At 53.3% G+C, this 13,214-nt stretch overlaps 2 non-coding genes across 2 annotated transcripts; one reads left to right on the forward strand and one right to left on the reverse strand.

Annotated features, from left to right (window-relative positions):
- Window positions 1-9,892: 9,892 nt before the first annotated feature.
- On the forward strand, window positions 9,893-9,986 carry TRNAI-UAU. Its single transcript has 2 exons — window positions 9,893-9,930; window positions 9,951-9,986. It is a non-coding gene; the product is annotated as a tRNA-Ile (tRNA).
- A 1,808-nt stretch (window positions 9,987-11,794) lies between these two features.
- TRNAS-AGA lies at window positions 11,795-11,876 on the reverse strand. The gene has a single exon. It is a non-coding gene; the product is annotated as a tRNA-Ser (tRNA).
- Window positions 11,877-13,214: the final 1,338 nt, after the last annotated feature.

A 13,214-nucleotide genomic window follows, 5' to 3' on the forward strand; every position in this document is an offset into this window, starting at 1 on the left:
TTTGCTTGCAGCCACATGTTACCTCTTGTCCACCAGGCACTTGAAGAAGGGAGTGCCAGGGCCAGGCTTCATAGTCAGGGCTAGGCAGGAGGGAGGCAGAGTCCCAGGCTGGAGCCCAGCACCTCTCCTCCTCTGGGCACCTAGAGCAGAGGTGGCTGGTGCTGACAGCTCCAAGGGAAGGCTTAAAAACTACAGAGCAACCAAGGGCAGGGCCAGAGGAGGAGAGGACCATGCCTATGCATGGACAGCAGACGGCCACAAAGACACCCGGCCAGCCTGCTCCCTGGCATGACAAACCCCCACTGAAGACGTGCTTAATCCACTTGCTGATCAGGAGGAAAACCTGTCAAAATCTGTGTGCGAGGAGAACCCGCTTGGCTCGGAAGGGGCGAGGAAAATGAGTAAGTGAAAAAAATAACTTGTGCCATAGCAAGCAAAAAGAACGTGAAAGGCAGAGAAAGAAATAAAGGGAGAGAAAATATATTAGAAAAAGAAGGAAAGAAAGCAAGAGCATGAAAGGTAGAGGGGAAAAAAGAAAGCAAGAACATACAAGCTAGAGAAGGAAAGGAATGAAAAAGAATGAATGAACCACAAGCACTAGTTGAAGATGGAATGGGAGAGTCAGAGAAAGGACAGACTGACCCGTTAAGTAAGGTTGCACCCCAGATTCTCCATGTTGGGGGAACAGGCCTCCCATCCTGGCCCTGCTTAGGGGGACCATCCATAGATGCCTATTGGCACCCCCATGCTCTGAGGAGGGAGCAAGCCCCCCCCCATACCCTGCCCTCGGGACACGGGCTCGCCCCAGTCTTGACCCCCTTCCCACACACTCCTAGGAATGAGAGTGAAGGTGGGGGGAAGCCATGTGCTGAGCAGCACCATGGGTGTCCCTCTCTGGGGCGAAGGAAGAGGATATTTTTGGTACCAGAAGGAAAGAGCAGGGGGCAGGGGCGTTTGTGGAGCCAGGGCGCACACCAGAGAGAGGAACTGAACACAGCCCAGTGTGAGCCCAGTGCCAGTTGGAGCCAAGACACCCGTACCTGGAGGACCATCTCCAGAACCTACCTTGATGGTGCCGTCCATCACCGCTCCCACATGAAGCTTCCCGCCTAGACCTCCCTGGACGAGATTCGCAAAGGGGGCTGTTTGAGCAGGGCTCTGCATGTGTGTGTGTGCGCGCGTCTAATTTTGGGAAGTGAAGTCACAAATTGCTGGGGCTGGTTTCCTGTTGGTGTGAGCTTTTTTTTTTTTTCTTCTTCTCTCATCTTCTTGTTTTAGGGCTAGGGCTGGGTGGCTTCCTGCACTGCCATTGATGAGGGCAGCAGCACAAGGGGCTCAGGGTGGAGAATCGGGGAGGGAGAAGGGTGCCACGCCTTTTAGTATCATGACTATTTATCTGTACAACAGCAGCACCTACAGAAACCGGCACAGAATCAAGGCCCCCGTTGGGCCAGTCACTGCCCAGACACAGTGAGAGAGAGGCCATGCCACAGAGAGTTTACAGGCTCCATACCCAAAAAGTGAGAGGAGAAACAGACCCAGTGTCACACAGCAGCACTGAGAATAAAACCCAGGAGTCCTGGCTCCTCCTGCTCTAACCACTAGACCCCACTCTGCTCCCAGAGTTTGGGACAGAACCCAGGAGTCCTGGCTCCCCAAAAGGGTGGGAGTGGGGTCTAGTGGTTAGAGGAAAGGATGATGGATGTCAGGATTCCTAGGTTCCAGTCCCAGCGCTGGGGTTAGAGTGGAGTCTCGTATGTTAGCACAGGTGGGGCTGGGAGCCAGGACTCCTGGGTTCTTCCCATCCCCCTCCGAACCATCTTGCACAGCAAGAGGGGGCTGGGCAGGAAGCGGTGATGGGGTTAAAAACTACCAAGAAATGCAAATCCTTGAAGGAGCCTGTGCCAGACAATCCAGCATGAGAGGGAGAGGATGTGTGGTTCGGGGGAGGAAAAGCCTTGGGCTGCACTGGGGGAGTGCAGAGTAGGGGTCTTCTTCTTATTATTATTCACTCCCTGTGGAGCATAAGGCGCCAACCACTCTCCTCCATTCATTTTGTTCTTGAGTGAGACAGCAGATTTCATCCCACTTCATTCCCATACCTTTCATTTCCTCTTCAATGGTCCTTCGCCACATCCCCAATGGTCTACCTCTCCTCCTTCTTCCTTGTGGTGTCCATCGTAGGGCAATACGAGGGTGTCTGTCAGCATCCATTCTCAACACATGCCCCAGCCACCTCCATCTTCGTTGTTTGGCTTCATCCACTATATTGTTGATGCCCGTTAATCGGCTCACTTCAACATTGGTGATACGCTGCGGCCAATGTATGTTAAGAATTCGCCTAAGACACTTTCCTTCAAAGCCCCGAAGCCGACTTTCTATCTTCTTGTTGGTCCTCCATGTTTCCGCCGCATAGAGCAACTCAGAGCGGACGTTCGACCTGTAGATCTCTACCTTGGTTTTCATTTGCAAGATGGTTGACCTCCAAATATTCTGAAGTCTATAGAATGCATTTGCTGCAAGACCGATTCTGGTAGATATCTCCTTCTGAATATTGCCATCAGCCGATATGTAACTACCAAGATATTTGAAGTCGTTCACCTCCTCCAATTCTATGTCACATAACACTGTCTTCGTTGAGCTGGCTGTTTTTACTTTCATTATTTTGCTCTTACCGGCATGGATATTAAGTCCTACGCACCTTGCTACTCTACCTACTCTATCAGTCTTCTCTTGGAGGTCCGTCTGAGAGCTTGAAATCAGGGCGATGTCATCCGCAAAGTCACAGTCTTCAATATGACCAGAGGGTCCGCATGCGATCCCTCTTGGCCTATCTTCAGTGGCTTTCCGCATCACCCAATCTATGACCACAAGAAATAGGATGGGCGAAATAACGCACCCTTGTCTAACTCCCGTTCTCACATGGAACCACTCGCTCTGCTGTCCTTCATGGCGAACACAACACTTATTGCCGGCATACATATCTTTGAAGATGTTAATCACTTTCAAAGGGAATCCATATATTTTTAAGATATTCCAGAGAGATGGATGGTGGACGCTATCAAATGCCTTCTCGAAGTCGAGGTAATTAATGAACAGTGGCGAGTTCCATTCAAGAGATTGTTCCATGATCGTACGTAGTACAAATATCTGATCAACGCATCCTCTCCCACTCCTAAATCCTGTTTGTTCTTCCCTCAGGATCTCTTCTACTGCTTGTCTTATTCTTTGTAACAGAACTCTGCAGAAAACCTTCCCGAGCACTGATAGCAAGTTTATACCTCTCCAATTACCACACAAAGACAAATCACCCTTCTTTGGTAATTTCACGATGATACCTTTCTTCCATGCTTCAGGTACCTTCTCTTCTTCCCACACCTTGTTGAATAGCTCCTTTAGAATCCCGGCACTCATATTCAGGTCGGCTTTTAGCATTTCTGCGGTTATTCTATCTTCACCTGGTGCCCTGTTTGCTTTTGTCTGTCTAATAGCCTCTTCTATCTCTCGCTCTGTGATAGGCCCACGTTCTACCTCATCTGAAAACTCGTTTCCTCTATTTCAACTACCTCTTCAGGATTTGATCTATTTAAAAGCAACAAAGAATCCTGTGGCACCTTATAGACTAACAGACGTTTTGCAGCATGAGCTTTCGTGGGTGAATACCCACTTCTTCGGATGCAAGCATTCAAAAGGCGACTGGCCTAATTCCTCGAGCTTCCCCAGGCTGATGCCAAGGTACTTTGTCCACTGATGTCAGCACCCTCCATCATGTGGGGGTTGGGGTTATCCCAGGGACAGGCCAGTGGCAGAAGGAGGAGTGCCTTGCTGGACAGCATGGGGAGCTGGGAAAAGGAAGCCAGTATGTTTCTGCCTGGTTTTGGGCTGAGGCCCTTTTGCATGTCAGGTTACCGTGAGAACCTCTACACTACAGAAACTCCATCACCGTGTGCTGCCCTGCCCCGCCCCTCAAATTCCATGCACTTTGGTGGTGCTCACCCTGGCACATACCGAGGGGTGAACCTGGAGAACATGGCAACAGCTCTTCAATGGGGCAGGAGGTCCTTGTGTTGGGAGGAGTGGGAGGGAAGTGTGTGCGGTTGTGTCTCTGAGCACAATTGTGAATATTCTGGTGTGTGTGTGATTGTGAGTGTGGCTGGGGGTGTGATTGTTTCTCTCTTTGCGGGTTGGGCTAGCATGCCCCTCTGGGTATGTTGTGTGTGAGTGTTCTTGGGATTGTGTGAGTCCCTTTGTGCGTCAATATGTGTGTGTGTCACTTGCTGCAGGATACAAAATCCTGCAAAGCCACCACACACACACAGACAGAGCAGGGCTCAGCCCCACCAGCAGGGGGCAGCAGGGACACACACGTCTCTCCTGGGCTAGCTTGGACAATTTCCCATCACAACCCTGCACAGTGCTGGTACCCCCACACGGGGGTGGTCAGCGACCGGGGGGTGGGGGGGCAGATGTGCTGGATTCAGAAGGAAGCACTTTGGGAAAATCAGCCAAGGTCCTTAGCAGAGCTGGGACATGGACCCAGTGACCCCTGCACCACCCTGGGAGGAGAGTGGGGTCGAGTGGTCAGACCAGGGAGGGGGCTGGGCACCAGGACCCCTGGGTTCTATCCCTGGCCCTGGGAGTGGAGGGGGTCTAGAGCAGGGGGACTGGGGGCCAGGACTCCTGGGTTCGATTGGAAAGACTGTTTTTTCCTGTGCTCCCCTCCCTAGAGATCCCAGCCCAGCACCCTAGTGGACAATGAGTGGGAGCAGGGGAAGTTGCTCTCCCACTTCAGAATCATGATTCAGCCCCCTGGGCTGTGACATCCTGGAACCCCTCTCCCCACGGCAAACAGGAGAAGCCTCACCCACTCCTTTCCTTATCACCAGGAGCTGCTCCCGGCCAGGCAACACTCTATTCACACGCCTTTGGTCAATATGTAGCTCAGTGGCAATCACTGCCCCGAAGTGACTCCGGTGCAGGGACCCACAGCACGAACTCTCCACACCAGATTCTGTCCACACGCAGAGAATTCTCTCCACCGGGCTCCTTCGGTTCCTCTCGCTGCTCTCCGTCCTGCCGCCAGACACTGCTCATCTGCATAACCCCGCCCATGGACACGTGACACCTTCTGGTCACCGCACGTCACAGCCCCAGCGCACGTCACAGCCGCCAGGCGGGGATTGTCTGTGAGCCCCGCTCTGGGGGCGGGGCTTCAGGGAGAGACCCACCCCACAGACAGACTGGAGCAGGGAGATATTGGGGGAAGGGATGAGGGGATGGTGGGAGAAGTGGGGAGGGAGAGACCCAGCCCCATAGACCCGTAGGGGCAGGGGATATTGGGGTCAGGAGGGGAGGAGAGGGGGTTGGCAGAGACCCAGCCTGGGGTGCAGGGGAAATGGGGTGGGGTGCAGGGAGCTGGGGAAGAGAAGAGACATGTGGGGTGGGGGGATGTGAAATGTTGGTCCAGGGAAACTCAGTTACTCTCAGGACATACTGTGCAGGGGGCAGCACAGGGGCAGGGAGATAGACCCAGCCTCATACACCCCTAGAGGCAGCAGGATATGGGGGGGCAGGATAAGGCGATGGCAGAGGAGCGACCCATCTCCATAGACCCCCAGAGGCAGGAAATGAGAGGAGAAGGGGGGAGGGATCCAGCCCCATAGACCCCTAGGGGCAGGAGGGTGGGCAGAGACCCAGCCTGGGGTGCAGGGGAAATGGGGTGGTTTGAAAGGAACTGGGGAAGAGAAGAGACACAGGGCAGGACACACATTGGGACAGGGAAACTGACTCACTCCGAATACATGCGGAGCAGGGCAGGGCAGGGCAGAGGCAGATCATGCTGGTCCCAGGGTAATTTCGGGGGGTTCTGATTCCCCACTCAGCCGGGGGGCTCCCCTCTGGGCTGAGGAGCCCTGGGGTGGGCGGGTGCAGGGGCTGTGTGTGTGTGTCAGGCTGGGGGAGCTGCCTGGACAGAGGGGCTGGAACCAGGGGCGGCTCCAGCACACCAAGCGCGTGGTTGGGGGGCAAGCTGCAGGGGGGGGGCTCTGCTGGTCGCCGTGAGGGCAGCAGGCACCCCCACACCTCCCCCACTCTACCCCCCCTAACCCCACTCCCCTCCCAGAGCTGAAAGAGAACCCAGGAGTCCTGGCTTCCAGGCGTCCGCCACTCTACCGCCCTAGCCCCACTCCCCTCCCAGGGCTGGGGGAGAACCCAGGAGTCCTGGCTCCCAGCCATCCCCCACTCTACCGCCCTAGCCCCACTCCCCTCCCAGAGCTGGGGGAGAACCAGGAGTCCTGGCCCCCAGCCGTCCCCCACTCTACCGCCCTAGCCCCACTCCCCTCCCAGAGCTGGGGGAGAACCCAGGAGTCCTGGCTCCCTGCCCTATCCCTCCCCCACTCTACCCCCTAGACCCACTCTCCTCCCAGAGCTGGAATAGGGGATGAAAACTCCTCTGTGTAGATGAGCGAGGGCAGTGCCCTGGAAGGGGCATCTGTGAAAGTGGCCATGTGGAAGGTGGAAGGGATTTGGGGGCCCAGGAGGAGATGCTTGATGTTCATTGACTTGGAGCAGCTGCACTTGGACATGGTGGGTGTTCAGGAAATGCACATTAACAACTCTAGGGTAGCTTGATGGGCAGAAGGTGATTGGTGGAAGGGCCCATCTCTCTGGTCCTCCAGGCCAGTGAAGAATGATGGGGTTGGAGTCTTGTTCTTAACATTCATGGTGCGAGTACAGAAGATGCTGGAGCTCCCACCAGGGAAAGCATTACTGGTGGGCTTTGTGCTCTGCAGCACTGGTTACGGCTATATTAGTGTGTATGGTCCCCAGTTAAGGCGTAAAAGGAAAGTTCTATGAAGGAACTGACTCCCTTCCTCTGGACCGCACGGTGTTTGGTGTCAGGGGGGATTTCAATTGTTGCACCGGCCTGAGGACTGCTGGTCCTGTTTTCCCAACCATCAGAGGAAACTCTTCTATGATGAGCACTACTTGGTGCAGGTCTGTAGTGAGGTTGGCTTAGAGAACGTGTTTCTCCACAGTGGAACCAGTGGAGAGCGGGCAGTAACCTCTATTCCTCTGACCCGAGCTCACACCAGCCGCAGAGGGGATACACCTTTCTGTGGGGACAGGCCGGAGTCGCATTGACCGGATTTCCGTGAAGGAGAGCACGTCGACAGCCCAGTGCAGGGTGGTACCAATGGACTGTTCGGATCACGCAGCTCTCACCGTGTGCTCAATGTGAGCAATTACCTGACCCACGGCAGAGGATATTGGGAGATGAACATCCAGAGCTTGCAAGATAAAGGAGCGGGGGTGAGGCCTGGCGGTGTTGGCAGAATGGGAAAGCATCAGAGGGTCCTATGGCAACCAGGGGGATTGATGGGAGTCGGTGAGGGAGGAGTTGGCAGCTTTGTTCCGGCAGTCGGGCAAACACCACAACATTAAAGAAACCAACGGTGCCACGTCCTGCAGCGTCACCTGTGGGATTTCCACAAGAGCATCCAGGCTGGGGAGCCAGTCAGCATGTGACTGTATGACTGGATCAAGTGGCAGCTGGCCGAGTTCCAGGAGATGAGGCTGCAGCTGGCTGATATGAGCGGGAGCACCCAGTGAAGGGAGGAGCAGCCTCCCCTGACATTTTTGCAGCCTGCAGGGAACGGAGACAAAGCAGGGGGATGTGGGGTCTCAGGGCAGGACCCACGGATCCGGTAGAGCAGGACTATAGTTGCTGGAGGAGGAGAGAAAGTCCTGCGAGAGGAAGCCGCTGGTGGGAAGCAATAAGTGCAGAGTGCAAACCAGCCAGCTGAGAGTCACAGGGGTCTAGAAAATGAAATAGCAGCAGGTCCCATGGTGTAATGGGCAGCACTCAGAACTCTGAATCATGTAATCTGAGTTCAAATCTCAGTGGGACCTCCTGGAGATATGTTGGTTTGCTACACATCCCTAGAGCTCAATGTGTTTAGCTACCTTCTCTCAGGGTGAACTAGAGTGAGTTTTTTTCCCCTCACTCTGGGTGACTGATGCCCACTGGAGATAGGTCTTTGGTCCAGCTGGTTCAATGGGCGGCTATAGGTTGGGGTCCTAGAACTTAACAGTCTGGCTAGAGATTCCTGTGGTTTGACCATATGGTTGTTTCTCGCTGCTTCACCTGATGCCCACAACTTTGGTCCCTGCAGCTGTCACACTCTTCCTCTTGTCCACATGGCATTTAAAGGAAGCAGGGCCAGGGCCAGGCTTCATAGTCAGGGCTAGGCAGGAGGGAGGAAGAGTCCCAGGCTGGAGCCCAACAAACCTTTCCTGCTCTGGACACCTGGAGCAGAGGCGGCTGGTGCTGACAGCTCCAAGGGAAGGCTTAAAAGCCACAGAGCAACCAAGAGCAGGGCAAGAGGAGGGGAGAACCATGCCTATGTGTGGCCAGCAGACAGCCACAAAGACACCGGCCAGCCTGCTCCCTGCCATGCCGAACCCCCACTGAAGGCCACCCACAGACCAGCATTCGTTCTGCGGCCGGCCAGCATCACAAGGTGGTTGGAAAGCAGGTGGGGCCTCTGACCGTTCCCACTCAAGGGGCTCCTTTTGGCGGTGGGGCAGGAGATATTTCCCCCAAGAGGCTTTTTCCCAGCTGCTGAGAAGCACAGAAGTACCCAGTCTTTGCTCTTGCGGTGAAAGGGGCTAATACGTTTAGGCGGCCTGGCTAGCTCAGCTGGCAGCACCTCTGGCTCTTACTCTGAAGGTTGAAGTTACAATTCCCTATCTGGGTGCTTGGGGCTCCTCTTCAACAATACAACACACAATCTGCTTAAGCCCCCACCCAGTAACCTGGGGAAACTAACTCTGGCCGCTGGGTGCCTCTAAGAGGCGATACTTTCCCCACTCACAACCACTGAGTGCAGGAAAGAAACTTTAAGAAAAAGGAGGAAAATCACCTTGTATTAACTTGGGAAAACACCACAATCATAACACAACACTATGAGCAAAACACCCCCCCACAGTGCGCTGGGCAGTGGCCCTTTGCCTCGGGCTCCTAAATCCAGACACCAGAAGCTCTTTGGATGTGCCCCTCCCTTCACTGCACCTCACCCACAGCTGCTGCCCTGGGTCAGTGAAAACCCAGAGTTCACCTCTTACCTCCCGGGGGGAAAGCCCCTTTCTCCCTCCGCTGTCTGGCCACATTGCCGGCCCCTTGCCATTCCACCCTGTCACCGCTCTGCTGGCCACCCTCTCTGCTCTGGGACGTCTTGTGGTCCCACCAGGAGCGGGGCAGGCTCCCTAAAAGGAGCGGCCACTGGAGCCCAAACAGTAGCCCCACCCCTTCCACTCAACACCACGCCCCTGCCCCACCCTTTCTCCCCAAGGACCCGCTCCTATGCTGCCTCTTCCCCCCAGACCACCCCACTTCTTGCTCACTGCTCTCCGTCCCCTCCCCACCCTCACTTGCCCTTACGGTCATTACAAAGTGGCAAGGCAGAGCCCTCCCATTTTTAAAAGTCCTGGGGTGTTCTTCCCCCCTGTTAAAGCACCCCTGGGGCCCTGCACGTCACACAGCTCTCCCTGATTTCAGCTGTTAGTGATGGAGCCTCACTGCTAGTGCAGACTGGGCAGTTTGTTGCATGAGAGACACTGTCCCAAAGCAGGACTAATGCTTAGTGCTGGTTATCAGTGATTTCAGATCTGTTGGTCTGCAGCAAGACTCTCCATTGAGTCTGAACCAGCTCTGTTATTACACAGGGAAGAACAAAAGGGTCAAATGGTGCCTGGAACCCTTAAGAAGAATCCACCCCACTGAGTACAACACTTGTTGCTACCTGCTCTCAGCCCCACTGAGAATGTTTTGGGGGGGTCACTCCTTGGCTTTATCAGCCTAGGGGGTCTCAGAAAATCTTAATTAACAGGTGCTCCAGTGGCGCAATTGGTTAGCGCACAGTACTTATAGGGCAGTGCTGAGAGGAGCTATGCTGAGGTTGTGAGTTCAAGCCTCACCTGGAGCACTGGTTTTCATTAACCAAGTGGCATCACCCCCTCATTTGGCCCTGTGGAATGTAGAATTCCAGCCCTGGGACACTGAGACAGGGGAGGAGTCAGAAATGCCCCCTTCACTTATTAGCTTCTCTCCAGAGCACAGGTCAGAATCTACCATCCTTTCTCCCCCACCAGCCCCTGTGCCAGGATCCCTCAAGCAGAGCCTGGAGTCCTGCCCATGGCATCTGTACTATTAACACAGACTAAGTGACAGGGACAAAACACTCAAATCCCGCCTGGTGCGGGGAGCCAGGTTTGCTCTTCAAATTCTGTCCTTGGTACATTTCCAGGCCTGGGAATGTCCCACAACAGCATTGAATGGGAAGCTGCCTGCAGAACAGTGACACTGCACAGAGCTCCTGTGGAGGAGGGGTGGGAATTAGTAACATTTTGAGGATCATTTGGGAAATGAGCCTTTGCTGACAAGGTTTGTCTCTGTTCATATTTCACCTTCAGGTGTTATGTTGAGGGATCTTTAGTATATTTTTGTGAGGTTAATAACTATCTCCTCAACTTTATTTACTCAACTTAAAATTGGTGTCACTTGATTTGTGCATCTCCCTGTGAAAATACAACTGACACGTGTGGCTTTCTACAGGGGGTCATGATGTTAAAGTTGGGGAATTCAGTCTCTGTACTTCTGGGGGGTGGTGTTGCTTTTTTACAGCTGCCTCACGTCCAGGCACACTGGGCTATTAGCTGCACCCACTGTCCTTGCCAGGGGCCCTGCTGAACCCTGGAGCTGCACTGCAGTGCTGGGGTGACTCTGCAGGTGGAGAAGCTGCTGTGGAGCAATGTAGAGCAGGTGCAGGAAGGAGACGGGGTCACTATTCTCATGCTGAACTGCAGTTTTCCATATTTGGGACTAGATTCATAGACTTAAGGTCAGAAGGGACCATTATGATCATCTAGTCTGACCTCCTGCACAATGCAGGCCACAGAATCTCACTCACCCACTCCTGTAACAAACCCCTAACCTATGTCTGAGTTATTGAAGTCCTCAAATTGTGGCTTAAAGACCTCAAGGTGCAGGGAATCCTCCAGCAAGTGACCCGAGCCCCATGCCGCAGAGGAAGTCGAATGTCCGAGAACAATTCTAGGGGAAGGTGAACGCAGAGCAATGACACTGGAGATGCCCAGACCTCCAAAGTGGAAATTAATAATGGGAAGATCATTTGTGAAATTAGTCGTCACTGACAAGCTTTGTCTCTGTTCCTATTTCACGCTGTGGTGTTAGTTAGAGGAATCAGGACAGATTTTTACTATATTAATTAAACACTTAATTGTATTTAATCAAGCCAAAAACTTAGTATCACTTATTTTTTCTCTGTCCTAGCAAGAATGAATTGAATTTTGTGACTTTCTGGAAAGTGCAGCGAGATGAAATGTGGGAAATTCAGTCTCTGTGTTTGTGAGCTGATGTTTTCCTCTCACAGGTCAGTGCCTGCATTGAAATACCCAGAGGGATCTAAGGGCTGGTGTACGCTGAGCACTGAATTGGCAGAGCGACGTCTCTCAGGGTGTGACCCTCCCCACACCCATAGAGTTAAGGTGACCTAAGCCTGGGTTAGATAGTGCTAAAGAAAAGGAAGAATTGTTCTGTCCCTGCAGCTATTACAGGGATGGGAAAAACCCTCCAGTCACTGTCTACTCCAAAGTGCTATAGCAGTGCCACAGCAGCATTTTAAGTGTAGACAGAGTGAAACTAGATTTATCTCCAGTTCGCACTGTGGATGCTCAGGCACTAAGACTGCAATAATAACAACAGCAGCGCTTGCGTAGTTGGCAGGATTTGAACCTGCGCAGGGAGACCCCAATGGATTTCTAGTCCATCGCCTTAACCACTCGGCCACAACTACTTGACATGCATCCATTTCACTGCATGATGATTTTGTTCTCACTGAATTGTCACTTCAAATTGTTTGCTCAGACCAGCTTCCCCAGCACACTCACGGCTGCGCATCAGTGTAAGTGTGTCCTTGGGTGAACAACGAGAATTCCTGCCCATTTCCCTTCCGGCTGGAGCAGCATGAGAGTGTGTTTGTGTGAACGACATTGCTGTAGATTGTTGTTCATTCCCCACTCTGACAATTCAGACAGTCCCTTTCCTAGTCAAATCTCCAGCACATCGTTCCAATAGCAGGGGGCAGGATTTCTCTGGGGCACTGAAATTTTTCAGAGGGCTGGCGCGTGAACTCAGCCTTGCATTCCATCCCTGATGTTTCATGGACTAACAACAGCAGCAGAAAGAAAGAGCCGAGCCAATATTTCCCTGGCAGGGATGCAGGTGCCATGACCCCTCTGTGTGACCGTCGCCATTGCAGGAGAAAAAGGTTCACTGGCATCGAATGCCCTGGCTCAGACCAGAGACACAGGGAGGTTTTGCTGTTCATGGATCTGTGCAAAGGAAATTTTGTCTCTGTGTGAAACTGAGGTCAGAAATGAAACATCCACATGGTGGTCCAATGCTCTAGGGAATGTGGGTGAAGGACTCGGGCTGAGAAATGATCTAACAGGGGTTTGTTTCAATTTATTGCCCTGTTTAAAATCTATGGCTAAAAGGCAGCCACTGTTGTTAGTACTTGTACCTGTGTAGGGACACTCCAGTGGGTGTCAAGTCCATTGCCTTCACCAGGGGCAGTCGATTATTTTAGCAAAGTACAAATTTCTTGGTCAAGGCCTAGGCTTCAGAGAAAACAATACACGGCTGGTAAGAAGAAGTACATCAAAAGGTTTTGCAGCCGCCATGGGCATAACTATGATGTGTCGTGTTTCACTCTTTCTACCTGGCGCCACCTCCTTTCCCTTTAGCCTTGTAGTTGACCAAGGGCAAAGCTGAACATCTCCTCAGATACCAGGGAGTGTTTATGTCCATTCCTGGGAGCTACACAGGGGTTTGATGTTGCTGCTTTCAGTCCTCTGGCTCTGGCGGGATAAGGAACAATTCAGGCTGTCACTGAACTGAAGGAGGAAGATCAGTTTTTGACAGGGAGAGGGACGCCTCCTCTTAAAGGTGTTTGTCTGGCTGGCAGTCCTGGTTCCCAGGTCTCGCCCGTGGGGCGCCAGCAGTTTTGGGACCGGGTCACTACCTTGGCCCCACCTGCCACCCCCAGGCGCTTCCCCCCAGGGGCCCCGGCAGTGCAGCGGAGCTGAGCAGTGTCTGCCTGCTCGCTCCAGTGGCTGCCGGCCCCTCCGCA

Source organism: Mauremys reevesii, linkage group 12 (assembly GCF_016161935.1).
Source record: "Mauremys reevesii isolate NIE-2019 linkage group 12, ASM1616193v1, whole genome shotgun sequence".
Lineage (NCBI taxonomy): Eukaryota > Metazoa > Chordata > Testudines > Geoemydidae > Mauremys > Mauremys reevesii.